Raw genomic sequence first — 27,093 nt, forward strand, 5'->3', positions numbered from 1 at the left:
TTATCTGTGTGAAGGCTGTCTTCTCTTGTCCTATACAATTTATGGAGCTCTTTTTCTGTACAAAGTGAGCATTGTGAACTGCCTTGATCTGCATGCTAGCGAATGGTGATATGGTAGATGTGAATAAAACTGTTAATAATGCTAATAAAAATTTATTGCAACAAATAAAAAAGAATCCCAATCTAAACCTCATTTTATTTGCATTATCTTTACTCCCTGGTTTGGGTTTTTTTTTTCAAAATTTCCATGCATGCAAATACTGTTAAACGCATACAACGCTCAGCTACTCTGAGGCACAGGACACACTTCTGTTTGAATCTATTCCCAAACTGGAAGAATATGACCCCCCCCCTCCACACACACACATGCAGCAATGATTTGCTACAATAGTCAGTTACATTAGTAAACTTGACACAGCCACACAAACTACTCATAATACTATGCAATGCAATTGCCATACAAACAAAATACTATACCATACCATATAATTTCTTATAAAACCACAGATTTTCAGCATGGATTCATTGCGGTTTACAATAAGCTTATAAGAACAAAAAGTTCTAAAATTATAGTCAATTTCTGGAATCAAGTGGGTAGAGCATCATGAGAGTTACAAGGTGAAGAGGTATGTCTTTAAAGTTTTCTTAAAGTTATAGAAAGAAGGGAGATGATGTAATTTGAAGGTATGTTATTTCAGACCTTGGTGCCCTGAAATTCAAAGGTTTTTTCGTTGGACTTGTTGAGGAGAGGGGAAGGTCTGCTTAAGCCATTGTGTTGCTCTTGAATGTTGAAAAAAGATGCAACTTTAATATCTGATACAGGTACATTAGGTAGATTGTGAGCCTGCCGGAACAGACAGGGAAAAATGCTTGAGTACCTGAATAAATTAATGTAAACCATTCTGAACTCCCCTGGGAGAACGGTATAGAAAAATTGAATTTAAAAAAAACCCATGAGAGTTTCTCTATAAATTGTCTTATAGACCATGCAAGTGATCTTAAACTGAACTCTTTTCTTCATTGGCAGCTATTGTAGTCCTCTCAGCAGCAGGCTAGTCTTCTCAAAAGATGAATCTAGCTGCTGTATTCTGGAGTAGTTGCAATCTCTTATATTCCTTTTCTGTGGTACCAGAATTTAATGAGTTACAGTAATCCAAATAGGGGAGTAAGATCTGTGTGACTATTCGGAAACTAGTTTGGCTTAGGACAGGTCTTATCATCCTTACTTGTCTTGATCTGAAGAAAAATTTCTTAACCAAGAAGTTGATCTGGTCTCCGAAGGTTATTCTGGAAAGTTCTGAAAACTTTTTTGTTTGCTAAACATTTTGGAAATTAACTATTTCAGTCTACTTTTCCTTGTCAAGTTTATGTATTATGTATTACATTATTGTTAACCGAGTCGAGCGCCTCTTGGTTGATGACTTGGTCTATAAAACTAAGTTTTAGTTTAGTTTAGTTTAGATAAGAATCCAGAATGATGCCTAGACTTGTTGATGTTTTCTTAATTTCTCACCTGTGGTCTTTAGTTTATTAAGGCGTGCTAGCCGTTTTAGCACTCGCTAGACGCTAACATGTCCATAGGATATAATGGACGCATTAGCTTTTAGCGCGTTCTAAAACGGCTAGCATGTCTTAGTAAAAGGACCCCTAAGTTTAAGGAAGTTCTTCTGTGTCCATACACTCAGATCCTCAATAATACTCATTAGATGTTATAGGATATCGTCCACTTAAGAGAATCTATGGACTTAAGAAGAGGAAAATCCTTTACCTAAGGTTTTTAAGTAAGGTTCTTAAGATTCTTAAGTTAAATAGGGAAGGGTACAGTGGGAAACATTGTGGCACACCGTAGAAGGCATTCCAATTTTGCGATTTCTTATTTCTCTTTCTCGTTTCATACATTCTGTTTCCTAAGAATTCTCTGAACCATTTCAGTCCTACACCATTGAAGCCTAATTTGCTCAATTTCAGAAGCAAAATCATAAGTGTTCGAGGCTTGTGCAGATGAGGACAGAGCTTGCAGGGTTGGGGCAGGGACAGAACTCGTGAGGACAAGACTGGCCTGGAAATAGATCTTGTGGGGATGGGGATAAATTTGTCCCCGTGTCATTCGCTATGTGTTCCTAACCTCATCATCTTTTTCACTTAGAATTCAGGTTGAATTCAAACACGGCATTTCTTGGTGAATTTCTTCTAGACATCACTTAAATAGTCAATTTCATATTAAATTCATTTTAATTTCAGGCAAATTCAAGACTATATTGTAGCTCTTTTAAAACTTTCAGAGCATTGTACGAGGGATCTTTAAAAGGTTTCTGCACCTGTTATTAAGGTGCACTAAAGATTAGCACGCGCTAAATGCTAAGACATCCATTATATTCCTATGGGCATCTTAGCATTTAGCATGCGCTAATCTTTAGCGCTAGCTAAATGGGTTAACGCACCTTAATGAAAGGACCCCTTTTATTTTTTTTAAACACTGTTTATTCAATATCTCAAAATCAAATTACATCACTTTTCCACATAATTACCCTGTTTTGCCTGACTGAATAGTCAAATGACATTCTACGACAGGGGTGTCCAACCTTTTGGCTTCACTGGGCCGCATTGGCCGAAAAAAATGTTTCTGGGGCCGCACCAACGTGCAAACGCTTCAGTAAGACACAGGAGGGAGCCTGCAAGACAGTAAACACCCAGGAGCAGCAAAGGAAAACACTGCATTGCCCTCGACCACACAAAATACTTCACTGGGCCGCAGGTTGGACACCCCTGTTCTACGACATTCCCACTTCCCTCGCCCCAACCATTTCCTGTGAAAATATGAAAGGGCAAAAACTTTTTGAAGAACCGTTGTATTAGATTGACTTACTTTTGATAATCCACACCTAAACAAGTTTCACTTGGAATTCATTGCATCTTATATCAGAAAGAGAAAAACCATGTCCTTCCTGCATCCCAAGAGACTGGAAATCTGGACCACAGCCTTATTGTATTTTGTAAGATTTGTGATAGAGAATGACATGGGGGCCAAATTTTTCCCCGTCCCCGCAGGAACTCAATTTCGCCTTCCCGTCCCCACAAGTTTTGTTGCTGTCCCTATCCCTGCCCCATTTCTGTAAGCTCTGCCTTAACCGCACAAGTCTCAAACACTTGTGATTTTAAAATGTTTGAGACTTGTGCAGATGAGGACGGAGCTTGCAGGAATGGGGCAGGAGCAGGGAGAGAACTCACGAGGACGGGATGGGATGGAAAATTAAGCTCCCGCAGGGACGGGGGAAAATGTGTCCCCATGTCATTCTCTAATTTGTGGTCCTGCATTTATTATTTAGTTACATTATTTCCACTGTTGACAGAATGTGAACCATAAATCCCAGTCACATCTGAATGAGCCCTTTCAAGTTAGCTGTCTCATAATGTACACTCCCTGAGAGTGTACTGAATAGTGTACAAGTGTAGTGCTGTCTTCCTCACAGAGAGAGTTACTATCTCCAACTCAAACCTTCCTTCAGAATTCTATGAGGAGTCAGTCAGGCTTCAGAGGCTTTTCTCCAGGGGTTTGGGGGCAACTGGGTCACAGCTGCCAGAAAAAAATGATTTCATTTGCTGAAAAAAAAGGCATTTAACTTAGACATTCTTTTTTTTTTTTTAAATAGATGCAGAGTACTATATGTTAGTGCTAAATGCCCTTGGGTAACATTGAGATGAAGCCAGCTGTTTGAGTCTGTTAGGTCAAAATGAATATTTCTAGCGCTTCACAACATCCCTGACGATTGAATGACTTTACCAGATCTGCTATTTTCAGAATATTCTTGTTCTCAAGCTAGTTAAGGAGGCTGGTTATCGATATGGGCTGTGGATATTTTATTGATAAACTAAGAGGCTCATTTTCAAAAAAGAAAAATGTCTAAAATGTGGCATAAAGAGGCAAATGGGCATTTTTCTCACCAAACTCTGCCATTTCATTATTTTCAAAACCCTAGATGAACTTCTATGGTGGCAGTGTGTCTAAATCTCGAGGGGGCATGTTAGAGATGTGGCTTGGGTGGGACTAGGGCAGGCTTATGATTTGACCATTTTTCTGCAATAATCAAACATTTTAGAAAACACCCAGAGCAAAATTCGCACGTTTGGGGCTAGACTTGTTTTAACAACAAATAAGTGCCAAAAAGGTGCCCAAACTGAACAGAAAGCATGACCCCTCTCACACACACTCCCCCAGTGATCACTGACCCCCCTCCCATCCTGCAAAGATGTGAATGAAACAGTACATACCTGGCTGTATGATAGCTTCAGATGTTATGGCCAGTCATAGTACAGCAGCAAGCAGTGTAGTTAAGCATAGAGATGAGGACTCAGGCCCATACCCCACTCTTAACTACTTCACCTATGGTGGAATATGTGAGCCTTTCAAAGTCCATCTAAATCCCACTGTACCTACATGTAGATGACATTTGCAGACAGGGGCAGCAGAACGTCTTTTTGTTTGGGGAGCCCAACCTCCACCCTTCCAACTTTGCCCCTGCCCCCACTCCCAGCTCCAGTTCTGCACCAACTCCACCCTCTCTGCCCTAACCCCAACCCCGGCATATCTCCCTCCCTTCACTACTAGCCCATAGTCTCACCTCATGGCATCCAGCATTTCTCTCCTTCCCTGCCTCTCAACCCTCTTCCATTTTCAGTATCTCTCTCCTCTCCCCACATGGTATCCTGTCTCTCTCCTGCACATGCTCAAGACCTGCCAACTTCTGCCTCCTCCAAATTTTCAGTTTTGGAAGGGGTAGAAGTTGGCAGGCCTCAAGCATGCACAGATGCTCAAGGACCAACGCTGGCCGGTCGTAATGTCGTTCTGCAGTGTTGCTGCCCCAGGAGAGGGAAGTAAATAAGAAAACACCTTGTGGGGGAGCAGAGAATGAGGGAGACAATGTTCCCTTTAAGAACTGAGTTGATTTGAGCAAACTTTTCTGTTAAACTACCCTGTAAACACTTCTTACAGATACAAACACAGATGTGCATGCACATACATACATAAACACTAGCAGGGAGGTGAATTTAGAAAGAATTCCATTAGCCATGCTCTGTATGCTTTCCCCCCAAAACAGAAGATACTATCTTCGCAAATATGAAAGCAGAAAAACAAACAACAAAGGTGACTGATAGATGTGCAATGTCCTTTATTACAGTGACTCGACATGATCGTGTTTCGGACCCATGTTTCGGCCTGCCTCAGGAGTCTGTATGCTGCTGATACAACAGTAAACATAAAATGTTCAAAGTCTTCAATCGCTGATACTTCAAGCAAATGATCTAACATCAAAAATGTGTGCCGCTGTCTCTGAGAAACAAAACTACGGCACACATTTTTGACTTCGGTATCTGATGTTAGAACATTTCCTTGAAGTATCAGCGATTGAAGATGAGCCTTGATACAGCTATAATGCAAAACATAATTCATTTAGAGTGATCCCCAACCCGACAAAAGTTAAATAAATAAAAAGAGAAAAATGTAAACTACTGAGTTTAAATAATAAAAATGCAATATTAAACTAAGAGTAAATCTGAAGACTAAAATTAAAAAGAAAGTTTGGGGTCAGTGAAGAATTGGTGCAGAACTGCAATGGGTGGCACCGCTGAGACTCCTGAAGAAATAAAAGGATTTCTAGTTGGTTATTGTGTTGGTTGAAGATCCATTATTGGAGGCATATCTTTGAATATAATGAAAAGAGCCTCCCCCCAACAGTGTCTCTCTGAGGGCCTGGTGAGTCATCAGGAGCAGCCTCCAGAGGTGGGTGTCAGCCGGTGGCCTCCTCTATCTAAGCCCTAGACCAGTGGTTCTTAACCTTGTTGGAGGTACTGAACCCCACCAGTTTCATATGCGTGTTCACCGAACCCTTCTTTATTCCCTTAGTTTTGCCGGAGCTAGACTAGAATTACTCAACTTGGCATTGCAAATCATGCAATTAGGACGCTGACTCCCATCACGTTCCGTTATACATGTGAATCCATATTGTACATATTCATCCGACCACTTTTGTATTTTGCTCGACATAGTTAGTAAGGGATTAAAATATTAAGATAGGTATCACACGACGTACCATCACAACAGTTACAATTCGACTACTGTGCGCATCAAATCCCCTGCAGCACAGATAGGCCAAGCGATGTTGCGTGATCACCTGCAGCCAATTATGGACAAGTGGGGCGTATCATCACGAATCATAAGCGCTTCGGTCACGTTCAATCATCTATCAGTTAAATCACTAATTTTGATCAGGAATTGATTGATGTATATAAGGCGTTAGTTACAGATTGATAGATCAAGAAACCGAGTACACGATCAGTCTTGATCAAAATCACTGAATAACTGATAGATGATTGAACGTGACCGAAGCGCTATATGAGTCGGAGGTGTGTTTTGACCTCCGCCGAACCCGCGAGACTGACTCACTGAACCCCTGGGGTTCGGTCGAACCCAGGTTAAGAACCACTGCCCTAGACACAGGCAGCCTGTGCACCTTAGGACCTTAGGAGTTGTCAGGGGCCTATATAACACCTATGGCCTCCTAATATGATGTGCCCCAATGATATCAGCCCTCACTAGTCCCCCCCCCAACTCTCCCTTCAAGCAGCCTGTAACTATTTGTCTAAGGCTATGTGTGGGGTATTGCACAGCACAGGTACATTAGATAGATTGTGAGCCCACCGGGACAGAGAGGGAAAAATGCTGATTGTAAAAACCGCTTAGATAACCTTGATAGGCGGTATATAAAATCCTAATAAACTTGAAACTTGATGTCACAAGTAACAATCATGTATGTGAAGCGAAGAAGGCCCATCACATGACTCTATTCTCCACCAACTTGTGTCTTGTAGGTGCTTCAGGGTCCACTGGAATCCATCAGGGTGGCCCACTATAGGTGGGTGCAGTGTGAAAACCCAGCCCTCATCTGGCATTTGAGATAGCGCCTCTGAGCTCAATGTAAGTACCACCCACACAGTAACCCTACAACCTCCCTGGTTCCCATCATGTCCTAGATGTGATGCACCCACCTCTTCTCTGCACCTGCTACTCCCAGGACCTCAAACAATGAGATGACATGGGAAGGACTGGGGAGGGGGGAAGGCATATGTCCACCAATGTAAAGTGTTTTAGTCTAGAATAGTATTTTAGATTGCATTTCAGAGCATAAGATAAGATCAGATTAGGGCACAGATAGCAGTTGAGGGCTGGTCGAGTAGTCTTGAAAGCAATGATGGAAATGGAAGAAAAAAATAGTTGACATGGTAAAACGGGGGAGGGGGGACAAGACTTTTTTAGATATATTAGTGATAATAAGAAGTGCAAAAGTAGCATTGTGAGACTCAAAGGTGAAGAGGAGGAATATGTAAAAGCAATAAAGATCAGGTTGAATTGCTTAATAAATATTTCTGTTCTGTGTTCACAGCTGAAGCGCCGGGAACAGAACCACAGAAGACAAAAGCAAATGGGGCTGGAGGTGTAGTACACCCTGATCAATTTTCAGAGAATTGTGTTCATGAGGAGCTAGGTGAACAAAATGATGGAGCCGGATGGTGTACATTAGAGAATGACACGGTGAAAAAATTGGTCCCCGTCACCGCCCCGTCCCCGTCTCACCATCCCCGTCACCGCCCCGTCCCCGTCTCACCATCCCCGTCACCGCCCCGTCCCCGTCTCACCATCCTCTTCACCGCCCCGTCACCACCACTGCCACCCCATTCACCGCCCCGTCACCGCCACTGCAATCCCATTCACTTTTCTTTATTTACGTATAAAGGAAACATTCTTTAAAACTTTAAAACTTAGTTAAATATTAGTTAATAACTATACAAAAACAAAACACGCAGAGAAAAAATTAATTAATAAAAATTCTCAAAACTGACACATTTTGATCACTAAATTTAAAATAGTTATTTTTTATACAGTTTTTCAATCACTAATCTTCCACCACCCCTGGGGCTAGCAATGCAAAAACAAACACGACATGTACTTTAAATGCTGCCGTGATTAGCATAGTGACCGCGGCTACGGCTGCAAGTCTCCCCTCCCCCCAGCGATCACGGCAGGAGGGCACCCAACCCCTCCTGTAGACCCCCCCAACGGCCCTCCCGACAATCGCAGCAGAAGGGTACCCAACCCCTCCTGCCGGTCCTCCCAATGGCCTCCCCTAAGATCGCCGGCAGGAGGGTACCCAACCCCTCCTGCTGGACCCCCCCCCCAACGAACCCTCCCACCCCGGAACCCCCTTAGTCTTACTTTCCAAGTTGGACCGGACGGCTCCTCACACGTATGGCCAGCAGGCTTGCCTCCGTCCAAATGAGGCGGGCCCGCCCCTACCCTGCCCAACCCACAGGATCCTAGGGCCTGATTGGTCTAGGCACCTAAAGCCACTCCCGCTATAGGAGGGGCCTTAGGTGCTTGGGCCAATCAGGCCCTAGGATCCTGTGGGTTAGGCAGGGGAGGGGAGGTGCGGGCCCGCCTCATTTGGACGGAGGCAGGCCTGCTGGCCAGACGAGCGAGGAACTGTCCGGTCCAACTTGGAAAGTAAGACTAAGGGGGTTCCGGGGTGGGAGGGTTCGTTGGGGGGGGGTCCAGCAGGAGGGGTTGGGTACCCTCCTGCCGGCGATCTTAGGGGAGGCCATTGGGAGGCAGGGGAGGGGAGGGGCGGGCCCGCCTCATTTGGACGGAGGCAGGCCTGCTGGCCAGACGAGCGAGGAGCTGTCCGGTCCAACTTGGAAAGTAAGACTAAGGGGGTTCCGGGGTGGGAGGGTTCGTTGGGGGGGGGGGTCCAGCAGGAGGGGTTGGGTACCCTTCTGCTGCGATTGGCAGGAAGGGTTGATCTGACAAATGAGGAGCACGGTGAAACACAGGTAAATAGCGGTTCCTAGAAGGGGGTACATTGGCCCGCGGGGACAAACCTGTTCACCGTTTCCGTGGTCGGTGAATGGCCTTGTCCCCGTCACCGCAGCGACTGCTAGTTTTCTTCCCCGTTTTCGGCGGTGACCCGCGGCTTAAATGCGGTGGCCGCGGGTAAACCGTCACCGTGTCATTCTCTAGTGTACATCTGAGGGTACTGAAGGAACTTGGGGAAGTTTTGGCAGCTCTGCTGGCTGACCTTTTCAATGCCTCTTTAAAGACAAGAGTGGTAACAGAGGACTTCCGGTGATATAATCGGTGCGCTAGCAGGGTGAACTACGATCTCCTCTTTCTCGAGCAAGAATTGGCAATCATTTTCGGCACTGGAGTACTTTAAATTCCGGTAGTGAGTCCTGTCGTTGCTCCCTTGCTTTATGGCGGCAGAGCATAAAAAACAGAAAACGGATTTGCGCATGTTCGTGTTCCAGGCCCTGGTACACGAGGAAGCGGCCTCCTCACAGCACCGCATGGCCAACGATACAGTGGAGTTTGCATCCTTGGTGGAAGGCGCGGAGTCCGCGGAGGGGCCCGCGTCCCGCAGGGAGCTGCAAGGCTGGATTGCCGATTTTTTTAAAAAAAACAACAATGATGGAAATGCACAGGGAGCTCCACACTGATGTGGATGCACTTAGAGAAACTGTGGAGGACATGGGAGTGCGGGTGAGTGAATTTGAAGAGCGGGTTATCGACCATGACGGTGATATTCAACACTTGTGGCAGCGGTGTCAGAGCTTGGAGGAGCGGTATGAGGACCTGTTATTGAAAACGAAGGACGGTGAAAACCGAGCCCAACAGAACAACTTGCGGGCTCAGGGAATCCCGGAAACGCAGAGCGCCCTGCACTTGAGTTTGAGCGCATGCATAGAGCAGCCGGGGTGGTTTCTGCTAATCGCCCCCGTGATGTGATAGCCTACTTCCACCGTTTCCATGTTAAGGAGCGAGTTCTTGCGGCTGCAAGAAAATTGGGACATATTGATTGGGAAGGAGCTAAAGTAGAGCTCTATGCGGACATGTCTGCTATCACACTTCGTAAGAGGCGTGAATTCCGCGAAGTAACACATTGTTTGGTGGCTAATAAAATCCGATATAAGTGGCATTACCCTTTTGGCCTCTCTTTTCAGCTTAATGATCAAACCCACAAGGTGACTTTATCACGTGAGGCCCAGCAACTTCTGCAGTCGGCCAATATTTTGATAGAGGCGGAAGCGTCAAGGCAACAGCCTTCACAGCCTATAGGTGGGGCCCAGGGAGCATCTCGATGGTGGAGAGGCAACAAGATGGGTCAACGCCTACAGTGGCACTAGGATTTGATTTTGTCAGCTTCCCCCACTTGAAGGAGAGGTACCTGATTTTCTTTGTTGTTCAGGACCTGATCAGCACAGGAGTGTGCAGTCTTGCGCATGCAGACTTTGGACCTTGGTATTTTGTCACTCAATAAGTTGGATGGGGTTTTTGGGAGGGTTATAGCAAACGGGTGGGTTGTTTAGCAACACTATATGGTTGTTAGCAGTTGAGCAGGCTCTGTAAAAAATTATTTATTTTGGTTTTCTTTCTGCCTTAAGTGAGCATTGAGGGCTTGTATGTTTGAGTTTCTGGTCCTCTGAAGTAAGGGGGAGGGGGAGTAGGGGGCTCTTTTTCTTTTGTTCACGGAGGTTGGTACTAGGCAGGGGGGATGATGGGAGGGGTGGAGGGGGGTTGAGTGGGGGGCTGTTCAGGGGGGTTGGGGGTGAGGGGCAGGTTGGAGGTGGTGAGAGGGTTGGGGAGTTGTGGGGGTGGTTTTGGATGCAATAGCTGGGGAGTTCCGGGTCGGTTGTGCTGACCAGTGGATCTATGGTAACTTAATGGCTGATATTACTTTGAATACTGATATGTAGCGAGCTCTGGTGGATGACTTTTAATGTGAGGGGGTTAAATGTTCCCAGAAAGCGCCAATTGTTATTCAAGGAGGCGGAGTGTTTACGAGTTGGGATGGGCTTTATTCAGGAGACCCATTTTCGCAAAGCGCATGAGCACCTGCTGTAGCATAAAAAATACCCTCATATTTTTTAGCATCTAATCTTGCCTTGGGCAGGAAAAATGGGGTGGGGATTTTCATAGCTCATCATCTGTCCCCAGAGGTCCATGAGGTAGTGAAAGATAAATTGGGAAGATATTTGATATTAAAGGTTACCATTGATCAAGAACTGTTCACTTGTGTTAACATATATGCTCCAAATGTGGAGCAAGGGCAGTTTTTTGCTGAGTTGGGGACGCTCTTGCAGGAAAAGGTGGAGGGGCATTTGGTCCTGGGGGTGATTTTAATCTGTCTTGGGATCTGGCTTTGGATAATTCCGCAGGAGCAGTACAATACGGCCATCAGGATCGGAAACAACTAGTTGAACTTTTTGCCAACTGGAGTTTGGTGGACCCCTGGCGCTTTCTTTATCCAGGAGCCCACAATTATTCATTTTTTTTCTGTAGTGCATAACTCCTATTCTAGGATTGATTTTTGGGGGGTGTCCGCCGATCTTCTTTTGCGGGTTGGAAAGGTGGAGTGGCAACTCGGGTGTGGTCTGACCACTCACCGGTATGGTTTTCTTTGCATCAACGGGTGGAGAGTCATGGACGCCAGTTTTGGCGCTTTGATGAGGGGTTATTGGTGGATCCTGCTAACATCCAGCAGCTTGCGGAGAATCTTAAAGAATATATTTGCTTTAATCAAACAGAAGAGATCTCTCTGGTTTCTTTCTGGGAGGGCTTGAAAAGCTTTATGAGGGGGAGAGTGATCTCTTTGGGTGCTTTTCGTCAGCGGGAATGGTGTCAGGCCTTGGAGAGTATGCGGCTGCAATTGGGAGCTTTGGAGGCTCAACATAAACAACAAGGGGATCGTTCAGTGCTCTTGCCCCAAATCCAGAAGCTCCGGGGCGAAATGCATAATTTAGAACTCTTAGCCATCTCCCAGCAACTTCAGGGGTTGCAACAAGCATATTTTGAGACAGGTAATAGGGCGGGATGCCTCCTGGCGCATAAGCTTCAGCGAAAGCGGTTGCAGAATTATATTTTTCAGCTCAGGGGTCCTGATGGAGTTGATTATAGGACCTCCGGTCAAATTGGGGAGATACTTACCCAATATTATAAGCAATTATATTCAGCAGAGGCAGGGGTCCCTGAGGCTGACATGGATGACTATTTGGGGCAGGTCCACCTCCCTTGTTTATCCTAGGAAGAGGCGGTATGGCTCACCTGACTTATAGAGGTGGAGGAAACTTTGCAGGTCATTAAGAAGTTGCCCTTAGGAAAAGCACTAGGGTTGGATGGTTTTCCTAATAAATTTTATAAATGCTTCCATTCTCTTTTAGCTCAGCCCTTGATGGACCTCTTCAATGGTATTCAGGGGGGAGATGTTTTGCCTTGGTCCTGGAGGTTGGCAGTTACCTTGATGCTGAAGCCCGGGAGGGATGCTACAACCCGCTCTTCGTATCGTCCGATTTCCCTTCTTGGGATGGATTATAAAATCTTTATGGGAGTTCTGGCCACTCGATTACAACGCTATATGGGTGCTTTAGTGCAGGATGATCAGTCTGGGTTTATACAGCGCCGGCAAACATTTGATAACTTACGCCAGGTTTTCCATATTATTCACTCTGCCAAGGCTCAGAAATGCCAGCGGTGATCCTGGGAGTTGATGCAGAGAAGGCCTTCGACAGGGTGTCTTGGCCGTTTTTGTTGAAAACACTTTCCTCCATGTGGATCTCGGGTCGGTTTTTAGCGTGAACTAGATCACAGTTCTTCAACCGCCGGTCCGCGGACCGGTGCCGGTCCACAAAAAAATCTTGCCGGTCCACGAAGGATTCGGTCCCCGCCGCAACGAAAGGCCGGCGTCAGCTGACTTGCAACTTCCTGTTGCAGTCGCTGTGCCGGGACTCCTGCCTTCGCCGGGACTCCTGCCTTCCACCGCATTTGCCTCCTGCCTTGTCTCCTCACCTCCAGACCACCAGCGGCAGCTCTGTGTGCTTTTAACTTCAGCACAGAGCTGCCCCTAAGCAGTAGTTTAGCGTGGTTTCATGAGGCAGCCTCGGGGCCTTTGCTAGGCCGGCCCACATCACATCATCGAAGCGGGCTGGCCTAGCAAAGGCCCCGAGGCTGCCTCATGAAACCGCGCTAAACTACTGCTTAGGGGCAGCTCTATGCCGAAGTTAAAAGTACACAGAGCTGCCGCTGTTGGTCTGGACTCTTGGGCCGCTGAAGGAGGGCAAAGAGCAGCTGTCCTGGAGGTTTCCCTTCCTCTCGCCTTTGCAGGTCTCTTTTTTTTTTTCCTTCAAACGGCAACGGGCCCCAGCATCGACATCAATCAAGTAAGTTCAACTGTTCCTTGCAAGCGGTTCTGCTCGGCCAAAGCTTCCCCTCTGACATGAGCCACCCTCAGGGGAAAGAAAGTGACCTGCAAAGGTGAGGGGAAGGGGGGCAGATGATGGAAGTTGGGGGGGGGGATAGAGAGAAAAGGGGCAGATGATGGAATGGAGGAGATGAGAGAGAGAAGGGGACAGATGATGGAAGTGGGAAGAAGGGAGAGAGAGCAGAAGGCAGATGGATGTCAGTTGAGAGGGGAGAGCAGATGCTGAATGGAAGTGGGGAAAGAACACATACTTGATGGAAGGAGGAGATAAATAAAGGGGGAAGAAAATAGTAAGATAATGGAGGGGTGAGGGAAAGGGGTGACAAGCTGTGATTAGACACAGTGAAAAGAGGGAAACGGGACTAAATAGTAAGAAAGAATTTAATTTAGATGGAGGCAGAAAATAGAGAAGGAAGACCAGAGAAGAAAAGGGAAGAGAGAGCAGAGAATGATATCAGAGCTGAGTGGAGGAAATGAGAAGAGAGAGATGCTAAAAACCACAGGGGGGAGGGAAGGACAGAGATGCCAGACCATGAGGGGAACAAAAGGAAGATGATGGATGCCAGACCAAATTGGGGGGGGGGGGGGGAGGGCAGGAGGAGAGATGGCAGGGAAAGAAAGTGAATGGAAGGGACAGATGCTGGACTAAAGAGACAAAGAAGGTTATCATGCCACTGTACTGGGCCATGGTACGCGTGAGTGGACTGCTGGTCATGATGGACCTCTGGTCTGACCCAGCAGTGGCAATTCTTATGTTCTTAGGGCAGACACTGGCTGGAAGAGAGTGAAAAGGCAATGAAAGCAGAAACCAGAGACGAGAAAAGGTAGAAAAAAAATTTTTTTATTTCTATCTTGTGATTCAAATATATCAGATTTGAAATATGTATCTTGCTAGACATAACTGGGGAGTGCAAAGCCCAGGCAGTGCTTCTTTAGCTTCCAGCTGGCTTAGGGCTCTCTCTGACCAGGAGGCAGTTGCCCTAGTTCCACTCCCCTAACACCATTCCTGTCATGTGTGACTGTGGTATTCTGTTACATGATATTTGTGTAGCATTCTGTAATAATTTGGCCTATTCAGTTTTCTTGATAGTAGAGGGGATATATGTGAAGGGGAGGGGAGACAGGGGTATTGTTGATCTTTGCCCTGTATTATTTGTATTTATAAAATGACAATTGTATAGAATATTGTTTCTTTTTATACTTTAATAAAATATGTTCAATATAAAATCATAACTATTTGAGGCTTGTGCAGATGGGATCAGATGGTTTGTGGGACCGAGCTCGCGGGGACGGGGCGGCGATGGTTTTTTAAAAAAAATTTCACTTAGTAGTTTGCTGGTCCACGAAATAATTATTTTATTTTCGCCGGTCCATAGGTGTAAAAAGGTTGAAGAACACTGGACTAGATCACTCTATACGCAACTCCTAGCGACCCTTCGGGTAAATGGTGAATATTGTACTGAGTTTGAGCTTGCTAGGGGCACAAGGCAGGGTTGTGCCTTATCACCCCTGCTTTTTGCTCTGGTGATGGAACCCTTTGCTCAAAGAGTCCATGTTAGTCCGGACATTGTGGGTATCCCCAGTGGGGATATTGAACAGAAAATACTTCTTTTTGCAGATGAGTCCTTCTTATGATACGGTGTCCGAGTGATTCTTTGCAAGGCATCATTTCGGCTCTGGCTCATTATGGGAGGGTGTCGGGCTTCCAGGTGAATGTGATCAAATCGGAGATATTTAATTTGACAGTTTACCCTCAGGATCAATTAGCCCTGCAAGAGCAGTATCCCTTTCGTTGGGCGGTTCATAATTTAAAGTATATACGGAATCCAACTTACAACAGACTTGACTGCATTGTATGCGACTAATTTTCCCCTTCTCTTGCAAAAGTTTCATGCAGATTTGGACTGCTGGGAGCGTCTGCATATCTCCTGGCTGGAAAGGGTGCATGTGATAAAAATGATAGTCCTTTCTCAGTTTTTATATTTATTTGCGGCTTTACCAGTTTTCCTTCCAAAATCTTTCTTTGTCTCGCTGCATAGGATAATTTTTTCTTATATTTGAAGGAAGCGACCCCCTTGGGTTAGGAGATCTATGCTCTTTCAGCCATAGGCAGTGCCGAATTTTCATTACTATTATATAGCTGCTCAATTGCACTATCTGTTGGCCTGGCAACAGGACTCCCATAAATCTTGGGTACAAATGGAGGCCTGGTTTTTGGGGGATGTTTCTTTGAGACATGTACCATGGCTGGAACTGGGAATGCTTTGCTCTATGAGCCCACGGGTTAATCCCTTGATAGGTGTATCTGGGTTTCCTTTCAGGAGAAATTATTTCCTGGTAGGCACTATTTTGGCCAGTGGTAGTGGCCGAGGGTTTTGTCCCGGGTCATATTGACAATAGATATAAAAAATGGGAGGCGGGGGTCCTGGATACATCGGGACAGTTGATGGTTGATGGTAATTTAGTCTCTGCATCCCATATGCAGCAGGAATATGGCCTTACGGCATTGGAGGTTTTTCAATATAATCAGGTGGTGGATTTTCTTTGCAGAAAATCCCTACTGGATCTGCTTCAAGATATCACGGCCTGGGATAGAGCTTGGGAGGCCTCTAGTGGGAGGGGCTATATCTCCAGACTTTACAACTTGTTGGTGCACCATGACCCCCCACCGGAGACTAGTTTCAGTATTGGGAGACTTTTTTACAGCGCACATTTACTAAAGGGGCAATGGAACTCTATATTGCGTGCATTATTGCGGGTTTCCATTGCTACCAACATGGTGGAAAATGGTTACAAAGTCTTCTATCGGTGGTATTATACCCTGGAGCGCCTCCACAAACTTAATTCCAATCTGCTAGATGTTTGTTGGCGTAACTGTGGAGTTCAAGGGACATTTGCTCATATTTGGTGGACGTGCCCTAAGGTGGGTCCTTATTTGGACATAGTATTTTCCATTTTGTCTGATATTTGTGGGGTTTTAATTGTTAAAGAGGTGGGTTGTGCGTTGTTGAATCTGACTCCTATTGGAGTGCCTGCCAGGTTCTCTCCTATCATTGCCTCCTTGATGACTTCGGCACGTCTGGCTTTAGCTACAGCGTGGCGTCAGGAGCATATTCCTTCCAAGGATCAAGTGGTTCAAAAAATAGATTATGTCTACCGTATGACCAAGTTAACTGCTATGAAGCACCATAGATTGGGAAGGTTTCAGACTCGGTGGACTCCATATGTTGTATGGTGTGAACAAAGAGGACTCTCTGTCTAGCAGAGTTATGCTATTGTGATACTTCCAGAACTACCGGGGGGGGGGTAGGGGGTAGGGGTAGGGGAGGTTATGGAGGGTTGTAGTATACTTGTTGATGCGTTCTTGAGCATTGTATCAAAGAGTTATGATGCAACTGTTTTGCTGTACTTGTTCTTTGTTTTGTTTTTTTTCACCAAATTAAAATAAAACATTTTTTAAAAAAAGAGTGGTAACAGAGGACTGGAGAAAGCCCCTCTTCACAAAAATGGAAGTAAGGAAGAAGTAGGGAACTACATACTGGTAAGTCTGACTTCTGTGGTAAGTAAATTAATGGAAACACTTTTAAAACAGATTAGTGATGTTTTTGGAATCCAGTGGATTATAGGACCCGAGGCAATATGTTTTCACTAGAGGTAGGTTTTGTCAGACAAATCTGATCAATTTCTTTGACTGGGTGACCAGAGAATTGGATAGAGGGAGTTCACTAGATGTGGTATATTTAGATTTTAGCAAAGCCTTTGACAGTGTTCCACACAGGCATTTAATAAATAAGCTGAGTGCCCTCGGTATGGACCCAAAAGTGACAGACTGGGTCAGGAACTGGTTGAGTGGAAGGTGACAAATGGTAGTGGTCAATGGAGATCGCTCTGAGGAAAGGGATGTTACTAGTGGTGTGCCTTAAGTTCGGTTCTTGAGCCTGTTCTTTTTAACATTTTTGTAAGCGATATTGCTGAAGGGCTGTCTGGTAAGATTTGCCTATTTGCGGATGATACCAAAATCTGCAGTAGAGTAGACACCCCTGATGGTATGAATAACATGAGAAAGAACCTAGTAAAGCTTGAAGAATGATCTAAAATTTGGTAGCTAAGATTTAATGCTAAGAAATGCAAGGTAATGCATTTTGGTCTCCTTTGCTTTTAAACCTTCATTGGCTTCCGGTCTATCTCTGGATTCACTATAAATGTGCATGTATTATTTTTAAAATTTTATATGGTATTTTCATCCCTCATGTCCCTTTATTAAGGAATGCTTATAGATTCTCCTATGCAAGAGGCACCCAATAATTCAAACTCTCCCTTCCTTCAGTGAAAGGAATCAAAGGAGTCAAGAATTTCAGTCAATCCTTGGTTTTCAAATTTTCTCAACTATGGAACTAACTTCCTCTTATTTTAAGAGGTCCTGGTCCTTTTCAACTTTTTCGTAAATCTTTAAAAATTATTTTATTTGTTAAACACTTTGGAAACTAGTCATATTAATATTTTCTGATTGTTACTTTTTTAAGTATTTTTTTTTAGTTACTGTTAACCAAGTCGAGCTCCTTTCTGGCTGAAGACCCGGTATGTAAAGCTAAGTTTTAGTTTCGTTTCGTTTAGAACCCAAAAGAATGATACAATTTAGGGGGGTGAAAACTTTTGTGCATGAAAGAGGAGCGGGACTTGGGTGTGATAGTTTGTGATGATCTTAAGGTGGTCAAATAGATTGAAAAGGTGACAGCAAAATCTAGAAGGATGCTAGGATACATAGGGAGAGGTATGGCCAGTAGGAAAAAGGAGGTATTGATGCCACTATATAAGACTCTAGTGAGACCTCATTTAGAATATTGTGTGCAATTCAAAAAGAAGGATGGATTCGGTTCAAAGGAAGGCTAATAAAATAGTTGGTGGGCTTCATCATAAGGCATATGGGGACAGGTTTAAAGATCTCAATATGTATACTTGGGAAGAAAGGCAGGAGAGGGGAGATATGATAGAGACGTTTAAGTATCTACATGGTATGAATGTGCATGAGACGAGTCTCTTTTATTTGAAAGGAAGCTCTTGAGTGAGAGGGCATAAGTTGAAGAGAGGTGATAGGCTCAGGAGTATTCTAAGCAAATACTTTTTTACAGAAAGGGTGATAGATGTGAGGAAGCATTTTCAAGCAAACTTGATTGAAGATTTAAGTTTGCTCTGCTGCTACACGCATGCGTGCCTTCCTGCTCCACTAGGGGGTGCATCCCTTCGTGGTCTCCAGTTCACTTAACTAGCAAAGAAGCCAACCTCGGGGAGGTGGGCGGGTTGTGAGAATATATGCCTGCTGTCCCTGGATAACACCTGTTACGGTAAGTAACTGCTTTATCCCAGGACAAGCAGGCATGATATTCTCACATGTGGGTGACCTCCAAACTAACTGAAAAGGGATGGAGGGAAGTTGGCAATTTAAGCAAATAGATTTCGTAAAACCGATTGGCCGAACCGGCCATCGCTCCTGGACAGTAAGTCCAGACAGTAGTGGGAGGTGAAGGTATGAACCGAAGACCACGTGGCAGCCTTGCAGATTTCCTCAATAGGTGTGGACCTGAGGAACGCTACGGAGGCTGCCATCGCTCGGACCTTGTGTCCCGTTACTCGACCATGCAGCGTGAGACCAGCCTGAGCGTAGCAGAAGGAGATGCAGTCGGCCAGCCAGTTGGACAAGGTGCGCTTGGAGACTGGGTGACCTAACCGGTTTGAGTCGAAGGACAAAAACAATTGTGGGATTTTCCGGTGTGACTGAGTACGTTGGAGGTAAAAGGCCAACGCTCTCTTACAGTCAAGAGTATGGAGCGCCACTTCTCCGGGGTGAGAGTGGGGCTTGGGAAAAAACACAGGCAAGACAATGGACTGATTGAGGTGAAAATCAGACACTACTTTAGGCAAGAACTTTGGATGGGTGCGGAGTACCACCTTGTCATGATGGAATACCGTGAAGGGTGGGTCCGCTACCAAAGCTTGTAACTCACTAACCCGCCGGGCGGAAGTGAGCGCGAGCAGGAAAATCACCTTCCAAGTGAGGAATTTTGGATGGCATTTGTCTAGGGGCTCAAATGGAGGTTTCATTAGTTGAGCCAGAACCACGTTAAGGTCCCAAACCACCGGGGGAGGTTTGAGAGGAGGGTGGACATTCAGAAGACCCTTCATGAAGCGAGAGACTAAGGGATGGAGCGAGAGGGCTTTCCCTTCCAGGGGCTGATGAAAGGCCGCAATCGCACTGAGGTGTACTCGAATGGAGTTGGTCTTTAGGCCGGAATGAGATAATTGAAGTAAATAGTCAAGGACCAGAGGTACGGGGACCGACACCGGGTCCTGGCTGTGGGAGGAGCACCAGGTTGAGAATCTGGTCCACTTTTGGGAGTAGCAGGTTCTCGTCGAGGTCTTTCTAGAGGCCTCCAATATCTCCTTGACTGATTGAGACACGTGGAGAGCAGTCAGGGGGAGAGAAACCAAGCATTCAGATGAAGAGATTGAAGATTGGGATGTAACAGCGAACCCTGATCCTGTGATAGTAGAGAGGGAAACAGAGGCAGAGGCAGTGGATCTCTGACACTGAGTTGAAGTAGAAGGGAAAACCAAGGCTGGCGTGGCCAGCGAGGGGCAATCAGGATCAGGGTGGCTTGTACTGTTTTTAGGTGGACAAGTGTCCGCAGTATCAGAGGAAATGGCGGGAACGCGTACAGGAACCTTCCCTCCCAGTCGAGGAGGAAGGCGTCGGCCTCGAGCCGGTCCGGGGAGTACATCCGGGAGCAGAAGAGAGGCAGCTTGTGGTTGTGGGGGGATGCGAATAGATCTATTTGCGGCGTCCCCCACTTTTCGAACACCTGTCGTAGGATCTGAGAGTGCAGTGACCACTCGTGTGGCTGGAGGAGGCGGCTGAGTCTGTCCGCCAGACAGTTTTGTTCTCCTTGTATGTACACCGCTCGAAGGAAGGTGTTGTTGGAGATTGCCCATTTCCAGAGGCGCAGGGCTTCCCGGCAAAGGGACCAAGACCCTGTTCCCCCTTGTTTGTTTACGTAGTACATTGCTACCTGGTTGTCGGTTCGGATGAGAACCACTCGGTCGTGGAGCAGATGTTGAAAAGCTACAGCTGCGAGATAGATGGCCCGAAGCTCTAGCACGTTGATATGGCAGCGACGGTCTTCTGCTGACCACATCCCTTGAGTGCGTAGGCCGTCCAGATGGGCTCCCCAAGCGTACTCCGACGAGTCCGTGGTGAGTATCTTGCTGTGGGGTGGGGTGAGGAAGAGCAAACCTTTGGAAAGATTTGAAGAGTCGGCCCACCAGCGGAGCGATCGTTGCAAAGAAGGCGTCACTGTCACGGGGCGGTCGATCGGGTCCCGATCTTGACGCCATTGAGTGGCCAGGGTCCATTGAGGGATTCTCAGATGGAGGCGGGCGAAGGGTGTGACGTGGACGGTGGAGGCCATGTGGCCCAGAAGAGTCATCATCTGCCGAGCTGATACCGAGGTCAGCAGGGAAAACCTTCGACTCAGACTTACTAACGCCTCTAGACGCGGAGGGGGGAGGAAGGAACTGAGGCGAACCGTGTCCAGCGTGGCCCCGATGAACTGTAGGGACTGGGAGGGGTGTAGTTGGGATTTTGGGAAGTTTATCTCGAAGGTAGGTAATAGTCTGTTGGGTCGCTGAGATAACCGCTTCCCTGGACGGGGTTTTGATCAGCCAGTCGTCCAGGTAGGGGAATACCTGGAGGCCCTGGGAGCGTAAGGTTGCTGCGACCACCACGAGGCACTTGGTGAAGACCCGAGGTGACGATGCTAGGCCGAAGGGGAGGACACGATATTGTAGGTGCCAGTCCCCTACCTGAAAACGCAAGAACTTGCGGTGAGCGGGGTGCACTGGGACATGTGTGTACGCCTCCTTCAGATCGAGGGAGCAGAGCCAGTCGCCCTCGTCGATCAGGGAGTAGAGGGTCGGTAGGGAAAGCATCCGAAATTTTTCCCGTATCAGGAATTTGTTGAGGTGTCTCAAGTCTAGTATTGGGCGTAAGTCTCCCATTTTTTTCGGTACCAGGAAGTAACGGGAGTAGAAGCCCTTCCCCCGTTGGTCGGGGGGAACCTCCTCCACTGCTCTCAGGCGAAGCAGATCTCGAGCTTCGGAGAGGAGTAGGGGTAGCTGCGTCCGGTTGGGAGGGCAGTTCCTTAGGGGGTTGTCCGGAGGAATGGTCCGAAAGTTGAGAGAGTATCCTGATGAGATCACGCCAAGGACCCATGCGTCCGACGTGACTTGTTCCCAGCAAGGGTAAAAGGCTTTGAGGCGACCCCTGATGGGAAGGAGGCCTGGGACTATGGCGGAGGGGGCCCGTCCCCTTCCGCGCATCCCTTCAAAAGGACGGGGATGGTTTGGTAGTCGCAGGCGGTTGGGATTTGGGCATGGCCTGGTGGTGGGCTTGCGGACGCCTGGGTGGAGGCAGCGAGAAGGCAGGATTTTTGTGGGTAGCGGCGTGGAGGGGCCCTATACGGCCTGGACGCGGGCGGTTTGGGTTTTTGTCGAACGAGGGAGGCAAACGAGCGTTCGTGTTCGGAGAGGCGTTTTGTAGCCGCCTCGATAGTGTCATCGAACAGTTCTTTTCCCACGCAGGGGAGGTTAGCCAACCGGTCCTGTAAGTTGGGGTCCATGTGGACCAGGCGTAGCCAAGCTAGTCGGCGCATGGCGATAGCAAAGGCTGCCTCTCTGGAGGAGAGTTCGAAGCCATCGTAGGCCGCGTGGAATAGATGGAGGCATAGGTTGGAGAGGGATTCCAAAAGCAGGCTAAAGGCTCCTTGGCGGAAGACCGGTAGGTCAGTCTCAAAGGCTCTCAGTAGTCCAATGAGGTGTTTGAGGTAGGATGTGAAGGTGAAAGTGTAGCTTTGCACCCTAGAGGCCATCATCGCATTTTGATATAGTCTCCTGCCGAACTTGTCTAGGGTTCGGCCTTCTCGGCCTGGGGGGACCGCCGCTGAGACCCGGGAGGGGTGAGCCTTTTTTAAGGAGGATTCTACTAACAGCGACTGGTGGGAGAGCTGTGGTTGTTCAAATCCCGGAAAGGGTACTGTACGGTACTTGGCCTCCATTTTGGAGGGCACGGCTGTGACCATATAGGGGGTCTCCAGGTTCCTGAAGAGAGCCTGTTGGAGTATCGGGATAGGCGGTAAGCGAAGGGACTCTCTGGGCAGTGATGGCATATCCAGTTCCGCTAGGTACTCTTTAGAGTATCTGGAGTCGGACTGGAGGTCTAAATTCAAAGCGTGGCCCATGTCCTGGACAAAGCGTGAGAAGGATGGTCGGGATGTTCCCGAGGCCCCGTGCGGGGTCGGTGAACGAGACCTCCGTCGGGTGGAGAAGGAAGGGGAGGCTTCCCTCGAGTAGCGAGGTTCCTGCTCCGATCCAAGCTCCGAGACCGGGGAAGCACTGTGAAAGTGTTCCGGGGTCGTGGATCTCTGACGTCTCGAGGAGCCCCTCGGAGACGATGCCGGGGTTCGGGGTACCGATCGATGTCGAATCGGTGACCTCGACCCGGACTCCCTTGGTGAAAGCCCGAAACCTCGGATCGGAGCCCCGGTCCGAGGGGGAGTTCGGAGGATGCGTGGGTTGGAGAGTGATAACTCTGCCACCTTCAGCAGTCCCGTATGAGGTGTAGGTGAACGGCCTCGTAGAGTGGGGGAACCCCGGGCCTTCTTAGATGTACGGCGGTTCGAGGTTTCTGTTGGTTTAGCCCGACGTTTTGCCCTGTGGCGGTCTGTGGAGGGAGAGCGGTGAGGAGTCCGAGGAGGATGAGATGCGGCGAAGTTTGCGCACTTTTCCCCGAGGTGGCTCGACGCGAGGCTCAGGCTGGTCCGGCACATGCAGGGTCGAGGCAGAGGCCGGTTGTAGATGGGCCATTGCAGCGGACAGCTCCGACGAGATCATTGCTCGGAGTAAGTCCTGGAAGACGGGCACGGACAGCATCGAAGGCATGTCCCCTGCCTCGGTGCACTCCACCGTGGGCGACCTCGTATCAGAGTATTCCCGTGTGGTGGAGGCACGGCCCGAAGGCTTGGAGGGCTTTGTCGGGGCTGTAAGCATGGGACTTCCGCCATGCGTCGCCGGTGTCCCCGAGGTTGGTTTCTTCGCTGATACAGAACCTGAAGAGGGAAGAGGGGACTTGCCCGGAGCCGAGGCTTTCTGTTGTCCCGAGGACTTCGGAGTCGAGTATCGAGGCGATGCCGAGGTATTCGGGGCCGAGGTCAAGGCCGGGGCCGACCTCGAGGCCGAGGTAGAGGGTTGGTCTGGGGCGAAAAGATCCGCCATGCGGGCTTTCCTTCGACGGAGGGCCCGGTTCTGGAAAGTAGCGCACTGGGGACAGGAGTCGGTTGGATGAGCGGCCCCCAGGCAGAGGATGCACCGGCGATGCGGGTCTGTGATGGAAAGAAGCCGCTCGCACCGGGTGCACTTTTTAAAGCCGGTTAAAGGCCGGGACATAGAATCGAAAGTGGCCGCGGCTCGAATAGCCACGCGGCCACGGGGACCCGGAAGCCTCCGGGTCGGTCAAACGAAGCAGGAATCAAGTTGAAGAAGAAAAAATTTCACGCACAGCGACTTAAACGATGAAAAACAAGAAAAATCGCGGTGCTAGAAGGCAGTTGGGGCAGAGCCTGAAAAAACACGACTTCTAGGCTCAGCGGAAAATTTTGAACTGGAGACCACGAGGGGATGCACCTCCTAGTGGAGCAGGAAGGCACACATGCGTGGAGCAGCAGAGCAAACTTAAATCTTCAATCAAGTTTGCTTGAAAATGCTTCCGCATCGGGGCTCCGTAGATGATGTCACCCACATGTGAGAATATCATGCCTGCTTGTCCTGGGATAATAGTGGATGCTGCAGCTGGGCAAACTGGATGGGCCATTTGGCCTTTATCTGCTGTCATGTTTCCATGCTTAATACCCATCAGGATACATTCTCCCACACACTCATATATTGTTCATTGTTGCAGCCGGGGGGAAAAAAAGCATTGTCACCACAAACACTAACAGTGGATATGGAACCCCCAAACCTTAGCACTGCAACACCTTAGTCCAAACCACTATACTGCACAATTAGCTGACAGAAGGAAAAGGGATGAAGGACAGTACAATGACAGTGGGCACTCACTATATCTCTGGCCCTTCAAACTAATAACCCCTCACACTCCCCAAACCACATGCATTGCATACACCACAATCAGCTCCATAGGTTGCGGTGCTGCCTTGCATGTCATACCTGAAAGTCCAAAACCAGCAGCACAGTCCATATTCATAGCACAGGGCATCCCCTAAAACCACTCTGACTCCCTCCCCCTATCCCCTAGAACTGGACCTATATCCATATGTATTTCTCCCCTCCCCATGCACCTCCAAAGATTCTTTATCAACCCAAACACCACTCAGCTGGCCAGCAGAATGGGTACCAATCTGTGTGTGAGAGTCATCATAAGGTTGCATCCCTTACCTTCAGACCATGACTGTGCCATCTTCAAGGGGGAGGACTCCACAGTTGGGGCAATGCTCCCTTGGTGAGCTTTAGCTCCACAACATTCCTGCTTCCACATCCCACCTGTGCACCATTGCTGAACTACCCTCTGTCACAAATGCCAGGTCACATGTCAGGGTATTATGCTATCAAGAAGAAAAGGGGGTATGAAGGATAAGTAATACAAAAATTATTTTAATAAATTTTTATATTTTTATTTAGTTCCTAACTTCTTGTTTATGAAACGATCTATTATTGCTAATAACCCACACTTGTCATATCCAAACTTTATTTTAAGCATACACTTTTACCCTGAATATATAAATAAATTCATCAAATTTAATTTAATTTAAGAGGCTGAAGTATCATAATAAATGCATTGTTCTCAGTAAAGAGACCTCTTATAACTTAGATGTTATTTCAAGTCTTCATCCTAAATGCATATGATGTAATCATTTACTTCAAACCTCCTACCTACCACAAAAAAATATTTTTATTTTTTAGATATATTTAATCGGTTAATTTAATTAAAAAACTATCAACTAATTAACTAAGGGTGCATAATTTAATTTCTTAACTTAAAATAACTTTATTAAGCATATCAAGATTTTTAATGGAGCTAATTTAAATGTTGGGTTATTATTCATCCCAGTACTATTAAAAAGCATGATATACCCCCGAGAATATTGTCATATATTTTGATATGGTTCGTTGGAATTTTAAGTCACATCTAATTAAACCTGAAATGATAGTTTTAGTTGCACCATAGTTTCTTTTGACATCCATTGAATCTCTCTCTGATCTTGACACCATCATGGTACCTGTGAGCCACAGATTTAATTCTTATTAAAACCAATGACTTCGAAGATTTTTTTTCATTTCATTTTACTTTAGGTATTTTTAGTATTGGTTTTCACGTTATTACGTTGCCATATTAGTTACAGACGGTATGTTCCTAATGACGCTCTTTACGTCATCACGTTATTAGGGATCCATATACAGGACACTCACGTCGTGTAACGTAACGCTACGTCTTTTGTGTCGTCACGTTTTCACCAGCTGTGGACAATTGCAGTAAATGCTCAATAGGAACATTCAGGTGCACATATCACAACAACAAGTTTGAGAAACTGCATAGGTAAGACAGCTCGTTATTGGGACTTTCCTCATCTCATTTCATTTTATTTTATCTCATTACCTTTTAGGGGCATTTTTGAATAAAGCATGAAGCTCTTTGTAAGCTCCATTCGTGCGTCTTTGAAGCATGCTAAATTGTAGCGATTCCTCTTATTAAGGGTGCCTTCAACATAAGGTAGTTGTTTTTTTAAATAACTGGTAGAATCTCCATTTATCAAGTTTCTGGTTTAGAAAGCAAATAAGTAGTTATGACTACAGGAATGAACTTTTTTATATACACAATTTATCCTTGATATTTATATCTATTTTTATCTCATCACATCTTATTGGCTTTGTTTTTACAGTGGCACAGCAACTACATTGTTCCCCGATGAAGGCTAGTTGATAGCTGAAACGCTCTAAAACAGTTTGAGCGTCGGGTAGTTCACAACCCACCAACGTTGGTTCTGGCTGGGAAGCCACTAAGATAAGTGTTGCTGTTCTTCTTTCTATGATATACTTTAATACATTTTTGATGAAATCGATGAATTGAATTTAATTTTAGATAAGTTCTAAACTAAATAAAAATCTTGATATGCTTAATAAAGTTATTTTATGTTAAGAAATTAAATTATGCACCCTTAGTTAATTAGTTTATAGTTTTTTAATTAAATTAACCGATTAAATATATATAAAAAAAAAAAAAAATTTTAGGTAGTTAGGAGGTTTGAAGTAAATGATTACATCATATGCATTTAGGATGAAGACTTGAAATAACATCTAAGTTATAAGAGGTCTCTTTACTGAGAACAATGCATTCATTATGATACTTCAGCCTCTTAAATTAAATTAAATTTGATGAATTTATTTATACATTCAGGGTAAAAGTGTATGCTTAAAATAAAGTTTTGATATGACAAGTGTGGGTTATTAGCAATAATAGATCGTTTCATAAACAAGAAGTTAGGCACTAAATAAAAATGTAAAAATTTATTAAAATAATTTTTGTATTAATTATCCTTCAACCCCCTTTTCTTCTTGATTGACATTTTTATGGGTTGGATATTTTGGGAAATGATCCTTGTGTTTGTTTGCTGATTTTGAGGATTTTATGCTATGTCATCTGATTCATACCACCCCTCAGACCTGACTCC

At 46.2% G+C, this 27,093-nt stretch overlaps 2 long non-coding RNA genes across 2 annotated transcripts in view; both read left to right on the plus strand.

Annotated features, from left to right (window-relative positions):
* LOC117368934 overlaps positions 1-7,558 on the plus strand; it is a 28,172-nt gene extending 20,614 nt beyond the window's left edge. Inside the window, exons 2-3 of the long non-coding RNA XR_004541039.1 lie at positions 6,867-6,972; positions 7,439-7,558. This is a non-coding gene — a long non-coding RNA (uncharacterized LOC117368934). The remainder of the gene's footprint in view (positions 1-6,866; positions 6,973-7,438) is intronic.
* Positions 7,559-9,068: 1,510 nt separating this feature from the next.
* LOC117345587 lies at positions 9,069-26,611 on the plus strand. Its single transcript, XR_004536464.1, has 3 exons — positions 9,069-10,269; positions 26,029-26,135; positions 26,305-26,611. It is a non-coding gene; the product is annotated as an uncharacterized LOC117345587 (long non-coding RNA).
* Positions 26,612-27,093: the final 482 nt, after the last annotated feature.

The sequence above is a fragment of the Geotrypetes seraphini genome, chromosome 11 (genome assembly GCF_902459505.1).
Source record: "Geotrypetes seraphini chromosome 11, aGeoSer1.1, whole genome shotgun sequence".
NCBI classification, from domain to species: Eukaryota; Metazoa; Chordata; class Amphibia; order Gymnophiona; family Dermophiidae; genus Geotrypetes; species Geotrypetes seraphini.